Raw genomic sequence first — 14,343 nt, forward strand, 5'->3', positions numbered from 1 at the left:
GTAACATGGATGCACCTAGAGATGATCATACAAAGGGAAGTAAATCAGACAAATATCACATAATATCCCTTATATATGGAATCTAAAATATGACACAAAGGAACATATCTGAAAAAGAGGCAGACTCAAAGATGGACAATAGACTTGTGGTTGCCAGGGAGGGGGGCAGGTGTTGGGAAAGGGATGCATTGTGAATTAGCAGTATGAAGTGGGAAACTGGAGAATCACCATAATGTATTTAAAAGTTAATTCTCTGCTCACATCTAGGACTATAAGAATCAGTATTTTACAGTTAACCTTTTTGGTTGAAAAGCCTCTCTTCTCCAGGCCAAGCAGACTCCTTTCTCTCCAATCTCAACCGTCCAGCCCCCTTCCTGAGGAAGCCACAATTTCTCAGTGCTGCGTCAGTTCAGTTCAGTTCAGTCACTCAGTCGTGTCCAACTCATTACCACCCCATGAATCGCAGCATGCCAGGCCTCCCTGTCCATCACCAACTCTCGGAGTTCACTAAAACTCACATCCATCGAGTCAGTGATGCCATCCAACCATCTCATCCTCTGTTGTCCCCTTCTCCTCTTGCCCCCAATCCCTGCCAGGATCAGGGTCTTTTCCAATGGGTCAACTCTTCACATGAGATGGCTAAAGTATTGGAGTTTCAGCTTCAGCATCAGTCCTTCCAAAGAACATCCAGGACTGACCTCCTTTAGAATGGACTGGATGGATCTCCTTGCAGTCCAAGGGACTCTCAAGAGTCTTCTCCAACTCCACAGTTCAAAAGCATCAATTCTTCGGCACTCAACTTTCTTCACAGTCCAACTCTCACATCCACAAATGACCACTGGAAAAACCATAGCCTTGCCTAGACAGACCTTTGTTGGCAAAGTAATGTCTCTGCTTTTGAATATGCTATCTGGTCATAACTTTTCTTCCCAGGAGTAAGCGTCTTTTAATTTCATGGCTGCAATCACGATCTGCTGTGATTTTGGAGCCCCACAAAATAAAGTCTGACACTGTTTCCACTGTTTTCCCATCTATTTCCCATCAAGTGATGGGACCGGATGCCATGATCTTCGTTTTCTGAATGTTGAGCTTTAAGCCAACTTTTTCACTCTCCACTTTCACTTTCATCAAGAGGCTTTTTAGTTCCTCTTCACTTTCTGCCATAAGGGTGGTGTCATCTGCATATTTGAGGTGATTGATATTTCTCCCGGCAATCTTGATTCCAGCTTGTGTTTCTTCCAGTCCAGCATTTCTCATGATGTACTCTGCATATAAGTTAAATAAACAGGGTGACAATATACAGCCTTGATGAACTCCTTTTCCTATTTGAAACCAGTCTGTTGTTCCATGTCCAGTTCTAACTGTTGCTTCCTGACCTGCATACAGATTTCTCAAGAGGCAGGTCAGGTGGTCTGGTATTCCCCTCTCTTTCAGAATTTTCCACAGTTTATTGTGATCCACACAGTCAAAGGCTTTGGCACAGTCATTAAAGCAGAAATAGATGCTTTTCTGGAACTCTCTTGCTTTTTCCATGATCCAGTGGATGTTGGCAATTTGATCTCTGGTTCCTCTGCCTTTTCTAAAACCAGCTTGAACATTAGGAAGTTCACGGTTCACATATTGCTGAAGCCTGGCTTGGAGAATTTTGAGCATTACTTTACTGGCATGTGAGATGAGTGCAATTGTGTGGTAGTTTGAGCATTCTTTGGCATTGCCTTTCTTTGGGATTGGAATGAAAACTGACTTTTTCCAGTCCTGTGGCCACTGCTGAGTTTTCCAAATTTGCTGGCATAGTGAGTGCAGCACTTTCACGGCATCATCTTTCAGGATTTGGAATAGCTCAACTGGAATTCCATCACCTCCACTAGCTTTGTTCATAATGATGCTTTCTAAGGCCCACTTGACTTCACATTCCAGGATGTCTGGCTCTAGGTGAGTGATCACACCATCGTGATTATCTGGGTCATGAAGATCTTTTTGTACAGTTCTTCTGTGTATTCTTGCCATCTCTTCTTAATATCTTCTGCTTCTGTTAGGTCCATACCATTTCTGTCCTTTATCGAGCCCATCTTTGCATGAAATGTTCCTTTGGTATCTCTGATTTTCTTGAAGAAATCTCTAGTCTTTCCCATTCTATTGTTTTCCTCTATTTCTTTGCATTGATTGCTGAAGAAGGCTTTCTTATCTCTTCTTGCTATTCTTTGGAACTCTGCATTCAGATGTTTATATCTTTCCTTTTCTCCTTTGCTTTTCGCTTCTCTTCTTTTCACAGCTACTTGTAAGGCCTCCTCAGACAGCCATTTTGCTTTTTTGCATTTCTTTTCCATGGGGATGGTCTTGATCCCTGTCTCCTGTACAATGTCACGAACCTCAGTCCATAGTTCATCAGGCACTCTATCTATCAGATCTAGGCCCTTAAGTCTATTTCTCACTTCCACTGTATAATCATAAGGGATTTGATTTAGGTCATACCTGAATGGTCTAGTGGTTTTCCCTACTTTTTTCAATTTCAGTCTGAATTTGGCAATAAGGAGTTCATGGTCTGAGCCACAGTCAGCTCCTGGTCTTGCTTTTGTTGACTGTATAGAGCTTCTCCATCTTTGGCTGCAAAGAATATAATCAATCTGATTTCGGTGTTGACCATCTGGTGATGTCCATGTATAGAGTCTTCTCTTGTGTTGTTGGAAGAGGGTATTTGTTATGACCAGTGCATTTTCTTGGCAAAACTCTATTAGTCTTTGCCCTGCTTCATTCCGTATTCCAAGGCCAAATTTGCCTGTTACTCCAGGTGTTTCTTGACTTCCTACTTTTGCATTCCAGTCCCCTATAATGAAAAGGACATCTTTTTTGGGTGTTAGTTCTAAAAGGTCTTGTAGGTCTTCATAGAACCGTTCAATTTCAGCTTCTTCAGCGTTACTGGTTGGGGCATAGACTTGGATTACTGTGATATTGAATGGTTTGCCTTGGAAACGAACAGAGATCATTCTGTCGTTTTTGAAATTGCATCCAAGTACTGCCTTTTGGACTCTTTTGTTGAACATTTTGGCTACTCCATTTCTTCTGAGGGATTCCTGCCCGCAATAGTAGATATTACCCCATTCTAATTCCAGACATCTGAACATCTCGAGGCCAGTGTCCACCATCCTCCCCACTTTCCCTCTCCCGCAGTGACTTGGAGAACCGGATCAGAACTTATCAGGGCTATCTATGCCTCAGAAACGTAAGACAAAGGGATGAATAAAGTAGGGTTTAGCAGCAGAAAAGAGAACTGAACGTCCTCTCTCTCCTTCACGTTGTCTCCCAAAGCGCCCTAGAGGGAAGCTCTCCTTCGGGTGGGCACACTTTCAACTTGCACCTCGGATGAAGTGGGTCCAGGACCGTTCATTCGTGGGCGTGGCCGGGGCATGGCCATAGAGGGGCGGGACCGGGTCGGGGGCGTGGTGGGGCGGAGCTGAAACTCTGACGGATCTCAGACAGCGTGAGGCCACAGAAGGTGGAGAAAAGTTGTGGGTTCCCGGCGCCGACAGCCTCCAGGGCCAAAGCCGCCGGGACTAGGACCACTCAGCAGGGATCCGGCTTGACCTTCGGAGAACCAGCCGGACCCGCCCAATTCGGCTGCCCATGTCGATTCGGGGTCAGGGGAAGCCTCTGGCCGGCGGCATGAACCCGAGGGCTGCAGGATGCGCTCCAAACACAGGGCCCCGGGGCTGTGCGGGGTGCACTGCAGGACAGAGGTAAGGAGGCGGCGGCGGCGTCTGTTTCCAGAATTTGGAATTTGTTGAGGAAACCTAGAGGGCGCTGACGCCACCAGCAGCGCCTCCGCCTCTGTGGGGCCAGTTCCCTGGGTGGGCAGACCCTGGGGCAGGCAGGTGGGGAATGGGGGCAAATTTGGTCCTTCTAGGATCTGTAACATGAAACCATCTGATGCACCTGGAATCGGACCATGTTCTGTTCCCTGAAGTGAGGAGGGGGCGTGGCCGAGGGAGCGCATTTAACTGTATCCTGCTCGGGTTTCCCCGGGGTCTACCTCCACCCCACATTGAACACATTTTAGCACTTAGGATCCGGGAAGTGGGGTCCGATTATGTGAAATCCTTTTCCGCAAAGCTTGGGGTCTCATCTAGCGCCCCTACCCCCTATCTGCACCCTTAGCTTGTCAAACTGGGAGTTCGGAGCACAGGGGGAGAGCCTGGCTTTTTGCACCCCTTGCGTCCAACCCCAGGTCCTAGAGCAGCTCTTGGATCACTGAGGAAGGCGCGCTCACAACTCAGCTACTTCAAACCCGAGCTTGGCAGAATTCGGGGACTCCTCCTGACACCCCAGATTTGGTCCGATGTAATTTAGGAGTTGCAGGTAGGAGCTGGTCGGGCCCAAAGACGCTGGTGGCTGCTGCAACAGAACAGGGCTTCCCAGGGGTCCCATACCTGAAACCTTTCACCCCAGTTCTCTGTCCACAAGGGGAATGCACTGCCTCTTGGAGTAGAATCATGGGACCTCTGACACAGCCCAAAGCCTGGAGCATTGGCTAGCCGACCAGTTGGAAATACACCATTGTTATTTTCATACCGCACCTTGGGGCTGAGGTCACCGTGCAGATTAGGCAGGTGGGGCGGGGAGAGTGATCTTCAAACTTCAGGTACAGCTGGCATCAAGCGCCCTTTCTTGCTCAGCACTGGCTTCGGTGGCTCTAGGGACCAGCTAGGAGCCAGGCCTTAGCCCCTCTGGGTCGGGCACACTTCTGCCAGGGTCCTGGGGTGCAGGAGTTCAAAAAGCGAAAATGTGTTTTTCTTGCCTCCTGCCCTGGAGTGCAGAGAAGGCAATGGCACCCCACTCCAGTACTCTTGCCTGGAAAATCCCATGGATGGAGGAGCCTGGTAGGCTGCAGTCCATGGGGTCGCTAAGAGTCAGACACGGCTGAGCGACTTCACTTTCACTTTTCACTTTGATACATTGGAGAAGGAAATGGCAACCCACTCCAGTGTTCTTGCCTGGAGAATCCCAGGGATCAGGGAGCCTGGTGGGCTGCTGTCTATGGGGTCGCACAGTGTTGGACACGACTGAAGCGACTTAGCAGCAACAGCAGCAGCCCTGGAGTGCAGGGTCTTCGGGGCCACATGAGTGAAACTGTCTGTGGGTCCAGGGCATCTCTGAGTCTTGCTTCCGGGCCCAGGTTCCACTCTAGCCCGTGTGCAACCTGATGGTCAAAAAGCCAAATTCAACTTAATGGGAATCTTTTTTTCTCTCTTTCCTGAGACTCTTTAAGCTGGGCTTGAAGCACTAGGACAGAAACATAGACACACTGCCAACTGATGTTAAAAAGTTTCATTTGCTTTTCAGAAGTTCTTATGCACAATTGAAATTCAAGAGAAATCCATTCTCTTTGAAACTTGAAATTCTCCTTCTGTCAGTCTAGTCTTGAAACGGGTTTCAATCTATGAGTGTTGTGCACGTGTTATGTGTGTGTGTATGTATATCATTTTTGTTTTGTTTTTAATGTGCTGAAACTCGGGTTCATATACAGATGGGCCAAAGAAACAACAGTCTGACCCAACACTTGAGAAAAAACTGGCTATTTTGAATCTACTAAGAGGTGAAATCATTCTGTTTTTTATGGGCAATGTAGGGTACTTTTCAGGAGTAATTCTGACTCCATACTTGCAGACTCTAGAAACTGACATCCTCATATGAAAAGAATGGATTTTTGTAAGCTGTTTAAACAAAATGGACCGTGTAGTGTCCCTGAAATTTATCCTCAATAAAGCAGGCCCTTACATGAAAAAAATAAAATAAAATAAGGTGCCAACGTCAGGTAAAACAGTCTTCTAAGATCTGCTATTTGAAAGAGTCACTCCACAACCGGGCCAGCCAACACTCTGTGACAAGAGTCCTCATCTTGAGAAAGTTATTTCTTCATCACTATTCTAATGCTACTGCCCCCCGCCCCCAACGCACACATTTCCACTGCAGATAGATATTTTTATTCAAGGAGACAGTATAGAAAAAAAGAAACACTTTGAGAAATTCTATTTCAAGTCAACCAGGAGTCCAGATCAGAGAAAATTACTGGGTAACTAGAACAAATATGTCAAGTGTAATTATCAAACGGGGGCAAGAGGGAGGAAACTGCATGTTGAAACTGCACATTGAATGGAAGTATTGCTAAGTTCTCTCAGCTCATGGGACTACATGAGATTTATTTAGCGTCAAACATCAATTATCCAGAAAGGCATATAATGAAAAGCAAAATTGTTCTCCGTTTCTCCCTGCTGCTAACGGGGAGCCATTTTAAACTAGTAAGGCTCCTAGATTACCTCCTAGTAGGGTTGTTTGTTAATTTCCCAGAATATTTTCCCAAGAATACTGGAGTGGGTTGCCATTTTCTTCTCCAGGGAATCTTCCTCACCGGGGATTGAACCCTCCTCTCCTGCATTGCAGGTGGTCTCCTGCTTTATAGGCAGATTCTTTACTGCTGAGCCACCAGGAAGGCCCAACAGTTACTTTACCTGTAACCATCTTCCTCTCTTCTTTACTTATAGCATCCACATAGTGTTTGCCTATCAGTACACCCAGCTTCCCAGGTAGCAGCTAGTGGTAAAGAATCTGCCTTCTAATGGAGGAGACGCAAGAGACTCAGATTCAATCCCTGGGTGGGGAAGATGCCCTGGAGAAGGCAATGACAACCCAGTCCAGTATTCTTGCCTGAGCAATCCCGTGGACAGAGGAGCCTCGTGGGCTACATAGAGTCCCAAAGAATGGGACACGACTGAGTGCAACCCCCACTCTGCCCCCTGCCGCGCGCGCATGTGCGCGCTTACACACACACACACACACACACACACACACACACCCAGCTTAGAAGAAAATACTGCATTTCCCAGACACCCTTGCAGAAAGGAATGGTCACATGACGGCAATCTGCCCAATGAGATGCGAGTGTTGGTTTCAGGGCAAGGCTTCAGGGGAATCTCTGGGCCCCATATCTAAGACTGCGGGACAGGAGACCTTCAGCCTTGGGGAGGTCTCCTCTCAACTTGTGAGCAGGCTGCGTGAACTGGATGGGTTTCTCTCCCTCCTCGTGTGGGCTCGTGTGGATAGCTCAGGCAGCCCCTGGGTACTGGTCTCCCAGCTTCTTGCATTAGCATCAGATTTTCTCCTTGGAGCGAGTTTCCCTTTGCTGTGTGTCTCAGGAGGGTCCTTGAGTTAATTTCTGTGACTGACTTTGACCAAACCCTTTTACTAGCTGGACTTTAACGAATCCCAGCTCTGAGGTTCAGGGGCTGAGCGTCTAAGTCGGCAGAGACTTGGACCCCAAGGCTGCTGCTACTGCTGCTAAGTCGCTTCAGTCGTGTCCAACTCTGTGCGACCCCATAGACGGCAACCCACCAGGCCCCCCCGTCTCTGGGATTTTCCAGGCAAGAACACTGGAGTGGGGTGCCATTTCCTTCTCCAATGCATCAAAGTGAAAAGGGAAAGTGAAGTCGCTCAGTTGTGTCCGGCTCTTAGCGACCCCACGGACTGCAGCCTACCAGGCTCCTCCATCCATGGGATTTTCCAGGCAAGAGTACTGGAGTGGGGTGCCATCGCCTTCTCCGGGACCCCATGGCAGATTTACCCAAAGATGAAGGGGCATGAGATTTAAAAAGAAGTGATGTGTGTGTCCAGGGTCCTGGTTGTTCTCAGATAACGAACTCTGAGAGAGAGAGAAGAGGATAGAATAGGCCATGCGAATACATTTTAGACATATGCAAATTATACACTCATGCAAATTCCACCTTACACTCTGTAGTATGCAGGCTTTCTCCAAGGTTGCAGCTGTGTTACTCATGTACCAGGGAGAATCATGTGCTTGCAAGTGACAGAACAAATTATTTTCACATATATATGACATCTAATGAAAAGTAGCTTAGATTTCTCAGCTTCATTTGTAAGCTGCTTTTTGATATAGCACAGCATCTTTCTTTTTCCTTCCTTCATCCTCCCACTTAGCTGTCAAAGACCGTGGAGGTCACTGACATCTTACAAAGATTGTTCTCACCATGAATTCTCTTCCTGTGATGTGTCTCATCCTCAGAGCAGAGATTGCCTTCCTGGAAGAAGCCACAGTGTTTTCTGAGAAGCTCAAGTTCACAATCCACAGGTGAGTTGTTACGCGTCATTATTTATATTCAAGTGCTTCCTTGGTGGCTCAATGGTAAAGAATCCGCCTGCCAATGCAAGAGATGACCCAGAGATGCAATCCATCCCTGGGTTAAGAAGATCCCCAGAGGAGGAAATGGTAACCCATTCCAGTATTCTTGCCTGGGAAATCCCATGGACAGAGGAACCTAGGGGGCTACAGTCCATGGGGTTGCAAAGAGTCGGACGTGGCTGAGCAACTAAACAACAGCAACAACAATTTATATTCAAAGCTTATTGGCTGCTGATTGTACATACTAGCCTTCATTATGGGCTACTATTTTTCTTTTGGAAGAAAGTTGTATTTCTGAGCTGAATGTCAGTTTTAAATCTTTTAAAGCAAATGCATAAGTTTAATTTTAGTTGAAAGTCAAAAGCCCACGTGAGGTATATAATTTGCCTGAGCTGATCTAAAGAACAGATTTTTCTCTGTGTTGTAGAAATAGATTAGGAAGACCAAGCATCGTGGGCAAATTGTCCTGCTTTTCTAATATGTCAGACTGTGTCATTGGATTAGAACTCCTGTCCAAATGAGGATACCAGCTCCTGTCCAGAAGGTTCAGTTTTCTTCTCTCACGAATGCTGGTAGGAATATAAAATGGTGCAGCCAATCTGGAAAATAGTTGAGCACTTTGAAATTCAAGCACACATTTACCATGCAAGCCAGTAATGGCACTCCTGGGCATTTATTTGTCCCAAGTAGGTGAAAACTTGTATCCACACTAAAACCTGTACATGAATGTTGATAGCAGCTTTATTCGTAATAACCCCAACCTGGAAACTATCCACATGTTCTTTAACAAGTTCATAGTTAACATGTAGAGCATCCATAGGAATGGACTGTTATACAACAACTTGAATTGATCTCAAGTGTTTTCTGTTAAGTGAATGCCCTCCCCCGACCCACCCAAAAGACCATATGTCCTGTGTTTCCATGCATTTAACAGTTCTTGAAATGACAGATTTATAGAGCTGGAGAGGAGACTATTGGTCATCAAGAATTCATGGTGCTGGTGAATCACTGGATTCCGGACGATCATGAGTGTCGCCCTTGAAGCTCTCTCTGGGCCTCCCACAGAGCCAGCGTTGTTGGCACTGCCTGGCTGGGAGATTGTCACCCAGAAGCTTCTCTCTGGTGCACACCGTGGTCTCTGGCTCTCTTTCCAAAACTCTTCACTTAGTTCTCTCCTGGGTTCCTAGTCAGAGTAGTGACAAGTGTGAAAGCGATCTTAGGAAATATGGGGCCAAATAGAGCTTCATTTCTCATTCAGTACATGGACAGCGGTTGTAACACCCACTGATGGAAAGAAGACTGATGCTACTGCACTGAATTTTGAGATTAAACAGAGGGAGGATAGCTTGTCCAGGCATGAGGCATTTATCAATACACGTCCCTGTGGCTTCATAACGTGTTTCTCAATTCTGATATAGCATTTTGTGGTCAGCTGGCTCTGTGACAAAAGGAGGATCTGCCAGCTGATGTTTATGACTTTCCATAGAAGCTTTCAGATGAAATTTGTCTTACGTTTTGCTTGAGGAATGAAGGGCCAGAAGTCTAAACCTCCTAGAATTCCCAGAGGGATGTGCCATGTGATTCAAGAGAGAGAGGACACAGTCTTAAATTTCTTGTAAATCAGTCTTTAGGAGATGGCATAAACCTATCCATAATCAAAGCTTATTTAAGATTTATGTCACATTTACTTGTCTTTTCTGTATTTGACATGCAAGGAGAATTTAAAGGTTTACTTTGAAGGTTCAGTCTGAATGTTTTAGTCTGAAGTCTGGCTGGCTGTGTGTCTGCTCAGTTTAAATGGAAAATATTCTTGTCCTATACCAGGAGTTTTAAGGATAACTAGCCCTACACTACTACTCAGCTTACCCTGCTGTTAACATCCCACTACCATTCAGATTTATTTATTGTTGCACTGGATCTTCACTGCTGTGTGCAGGCCTTCTCCAGTTGTGATGAGCAGGGGCTACTCTCTGGTTGCAGTGCTCAGGTTTCTTGTTGCAGTGGAATCTCTTGTTGCAAGTGGAACGCAGGCTCTAGGCACGTGGGCTTCAGTCGTTGCAGCTTGTGGGCTCAGTAGTTGTGGTACACAGGCTTAGTTTTCTTATGGCATGTGGGATCTTCCCGGACCAGGGATCAAACCCATGTCCCTTGCATTGGCAGGTGGATTCTATACCACTGAGCCACTAGAGAAGCCCCCTTCCCGATTCTTTTTTTATAGCTGTATAATGCTTCGTTTATAGATGTGCCACTACCAGCTATTCAATCCTTCCCCTATATTAGGATTTTTTTTTATTTCCAATATTTTGTAGCTACAAACCATGCTATAAGGAGTTAACTCGTGTGCATGGATTTTGTGTATATTTGGAGGAATATCTTCAGGGTGGCTTCCTAGAAGTGGAATTTCTGGGTCAAAATATAAGTGCATGTGAAGTTTTCTTAAGTATTACCAATTTCCCTCCAGAAGGATGGTGCCAACTGGGACTCTCGCCATCCACACACGAGAATGCCCGTTTCCCTGCAGCCTTGCCAACAGAATGTGTTGGCGTGCTTTTTAATTTTTGCCAGTCTGTTAGGTGAGAAATCGTATCTTGATGTTGTTTTAAGCTTCGTCTAATTATAAGTTCGTCTGAACCCTTTTTCATATGTTTGTGAGCCATTTTTCTATCTCGTGAATTTTCTGCTCACATGTTAGTTACATCACTGTTTCAGTCTGAATTTCAGAACTGCCCATTTCAAGGGGAATTTAATTTCTTCTTCCAAAACATGTAATTGGTGGAACTTCCCTGGTGGTCCAGTGACTAAGACCATGGGCTGTTGATGCAGTGTGTGTTTGATCCCTAGTCAGGGAATGCCCACATACCGCAGCTAAGAGTTCGCATGCCCCAACTAAAGATCTGGAGCAGCCAAATAAATAAATATTAAAAACCACCACTGCCAGCAACAAAAAAACCCCATGTAATTGGTTTCAGGTTAAGTATCAGTACCTGAATCTGACAGTGTCCTGAGAAGCCTTCAGCACTGGCCATAACATGTGGTTTGGAGGGTGTGTGGTGCTGGTGGGGGCTGGGCAATGTTGCATTGAGACTGGATTGGTCTTGTTACCAATAAAGTTTGAAAGAGATCCTGGGGAAGTTCATTCCTGACTTCTAATCACAGTTCTTCCTCCCATCACAGAGGGACCCTTCAGATCTGAGGAATCTCACAGGACAGTGGGGCAGAGAGGTTAGGAGTGAGTGAGGACCAAATTCTGGCTACAAAGATGTGAATGCCAATCACCCCTAAACTACCTGTGTAGCTCTGGGCTTGCACATGTCCTCTCAGTGGTCAATACATATTTATTGCATGAACAGTTGAATTTAGTAGTGTAAGACTCTGACCCAAAAATAAAGCATGTGGGATTGTCAACACCAGAATGAATGGGGACACAGCAAATAAAACTGTAATGAGTATGGGGCCTTTAGAGTGTTTGTCTAATTCTGGGAAAGGTTTCTTCCTCCTGTCTGTCCTTAGAGCTGAGTTATCATTTCAGATATACCGATGTGCTTTGTCTTGTGTTTCTTTTCTTCTTTTTTAAGATTTTTTTTTTTTTGGATGTGGACCATTTTAAAAGTCTTTATTGAATTTGTTACAGTATTTCTTCTTTTTTTTAATGTTTTGGTTTTTTTGCCCTGAGGCCTGTGGGATCTTAGCTCCCCAATCAGGGGGTTGAAACCACACCCCCTACTTTGGAAGGCCAAGTCTTACCCCCTGGACCATCAGGGAGGTCTCCATATGTTTCCATATGGCAGCCATCCACCATTCTGATGGTCTTGTTTTCTTGCTGTATCAAGGATGGGCCATCTTCTTAACCATGATATGCACTCCATGTATAATCAGTGACTTACCATTTGTCTTTAAGTCAGCTCCCTTGAAAAAAACATATAAATTCATCTGAAAAGGAAACTTGACATTCACCACCATAAACAGAAAACTGGCTTGTGATAAAAAAGAGATAATTGTAAATATAAATACCACATATGCAAAGAAAGAATGTTGGATTCCACCTAGGTACCATTACTTACAAAAGGGCCTGGGCTGGAGGCCCGCTGTCTCTCTATTTCAAAGGAGAAGAGCTGCTGTTAGAGAAGGGTTAGACTTTCTCCTTGATGTCTCAGTACAGAGGGTTGAAGGAGAACTTGAAGGAGACAGCTGTCTCACTTGGTGACTTGGTGTTATTTAAGATCTGGTCTGTGCATCACCAGAACTATATCTAGAACCAGGAGAACCAGCTGCCCTTGGACCAACTGGCCCCCAACTTCTTCATCATCAGAAATTAGGATAAATGAGGCTTGCTAAGCTGCTAAGTCACTTCAGTCATGTCCGACTCTGCAACCCCATAGACGGCAGCCCACCAGGCTCCCCCATCCCTGGGATTCTCAAGGCAAGAACACTGGAGTGGGTTGCCATTTCCTTCTCCAATGCATAAAAGTGAAAAGTGAAAGTGAAGTCGCTCAGTCATATCCGACTCTTAGCGACCCTATGGACTGCAGCCCACCAGGCTCCTCCATCCATGGGATTTTCCAGGCAAGAGTACTGGAGTGGGGTGCCATTGCCTTCTCCAAATGAGGCTTAGATGTACCCAAGTCAGATCCTTGATGGTCAGCCCCAGTGGTCCAAGATACCTGATTCAGACTCAAGGAATCTGTTAATCGCTGACTCCTTTGGGGGTTGTCTACCCAGCTGTGTAGTTCCTAGAGATGGTTAGAGTGCGATTTTCATTTTACAGATATTTTTCTGACCATCTCTTATGTGCAAATTCTGGTTAATTTCCCCCCTCCCTTCTCTTAACTCCTTCCTTCTTTCCTTCCCTTCCTCCCTTTTGTTTACTGTCTCTCTACTCTCTCTCTCTCTCTTTATTTTTTCTCTGATAAATAATCCTTGCCCTCATGAAACGCACAGATTCCTTAGAGGTAGAGAGAGGGCAAATGTGTAAATTAACAAATAGCCTTCCCTTGGCAAAAATGTGGTTTTTGAATAAATGAATCCAAAAATAGATATGATAGCAGAATTTAACATTCTATTTTCAGAGTTATAGAATGAGATGAAGCAGTACTAATGAGCTTCCATAGAAGGCATCAGAATTTTCTTCTGAACCAAAGAAGACTTGTCTGTCAGCATAAGTCAGCAGAGGACCTCCATGGCAGCTGCAATCGAGATGGAAATTCTGAACTGGGAGTTCTCTGACCCTCCAAGCTACTGTCTAAGCCCCTGAGGAAGTGATGTGGACAGCAAGTGACCTGAGAAAGAGAAGAGAGAGGACAGTGCAGTCCATGTGGAAAACCAGAGGAGCCTTCCTGGAGGAGGAGGCTTGGGGTGATAAGGGAGGATTGGCTTGATGAATATAAGCTGGTGAAGGTCCATTTCTCTTCTTGAGGCATTAGTAAGACAGGATTAGAAATTCCAGTTCCTGGAATTTTAATTTTGCCTATTTCAGCATCTCAAAAATTCCTAAAAACTTTTCATCCTTGTGGGGTTCTGGGCTGGATGGTTTCTGAGAACAGGATACCAGGAGCCTGGGCTCACAGGAGACATATTGGGCTCCCTTCTCTGGGGTGCTTTCTTTTGATGTTATGGTTAATTATACACAAGCCTGGGCTTCCTTGGTGGTTCAACCAGTAAAGAATCTGCCTGCAGTACAGGAGACCTGGGTTCAATCCCTGGGTTGGGAAGATCCCCTGGAGGAGGAAATGGCAACCCACTCTAGTACTCTTGCCTGGAGAATTCCACAGACTGAGGAGCCTAGCAGGCTACAGTCCATGGGATTCCAAAGAGTTGGACATGACTGAGCGAGTAACTTTCACTTTCATACACAAGCCTGTGCCCGGGATGTCTCCAAGGCAGGGTGGCCCATCTGCGGCAGTGCCCTCAGAGGAGAAGGGGTTCAGTGCACTGTCTGTTTTTAATGTTCCCGACCTACTAAACATGTTGCAGCTCATTGATGAACATATCTGATGCAGCCCCTGCTGTTCTTACAGAGATACATGTAGTAACTCATGAGTCTCCCAAAGCTTGACCAGCCCTGTCCTCTAGGCAAAACAGTATTTTCTCTGTAAATCTCCATTAGTCATTTGTTCCTGCCGTAACACCTGAACACAGCACACGCTCACTGCCTCACA

At 45.6% G+C, this 14,343-nt stretch overlaps 1 long non-coding RNA gene across 2 annotated transcripts; it reads left to right on the forward strand.

Annotated features, from left to right (window-relative positions):
• The first annotated feature begins 3,474 nt into the window (after window positions 1-3,474).
• Window positions 3,475-13,583, forward strand: LOC102405841. 2 transcript variants are annotated; one of them, XR_006545748.2, is made up of 3 exons: window positions 3,475-3,734; window positions 7,987-8,137; window positions 13,255-13,583. It is a non-coding gene; the product is annotated as an uncharacterized LOC102405841 (long non-coding RNA). The 2 variants fall into 2 exon arrangements; XR_327423.4 differs by having other exon boundaries at window positions 8,072-8,137.
• Window positions 13,584-14,343: the final 760 nt, after the last annotated feature.

Source organism: Bubalus bubalis, chromosome 17, assembly GCF_019923935.1.
Source record: "Bubalus bubalis isolate 160015118507 breed Murrah chromosome 17, NDDB_SH_1, whole genome shotgun sequence".
Classification (NCBI taxonomy): Eukaryota; Metazoa; Chordata; class Mammalia; order Artiodactyla; family Bovidae; genus Bubalus; species Bubalus bubalis.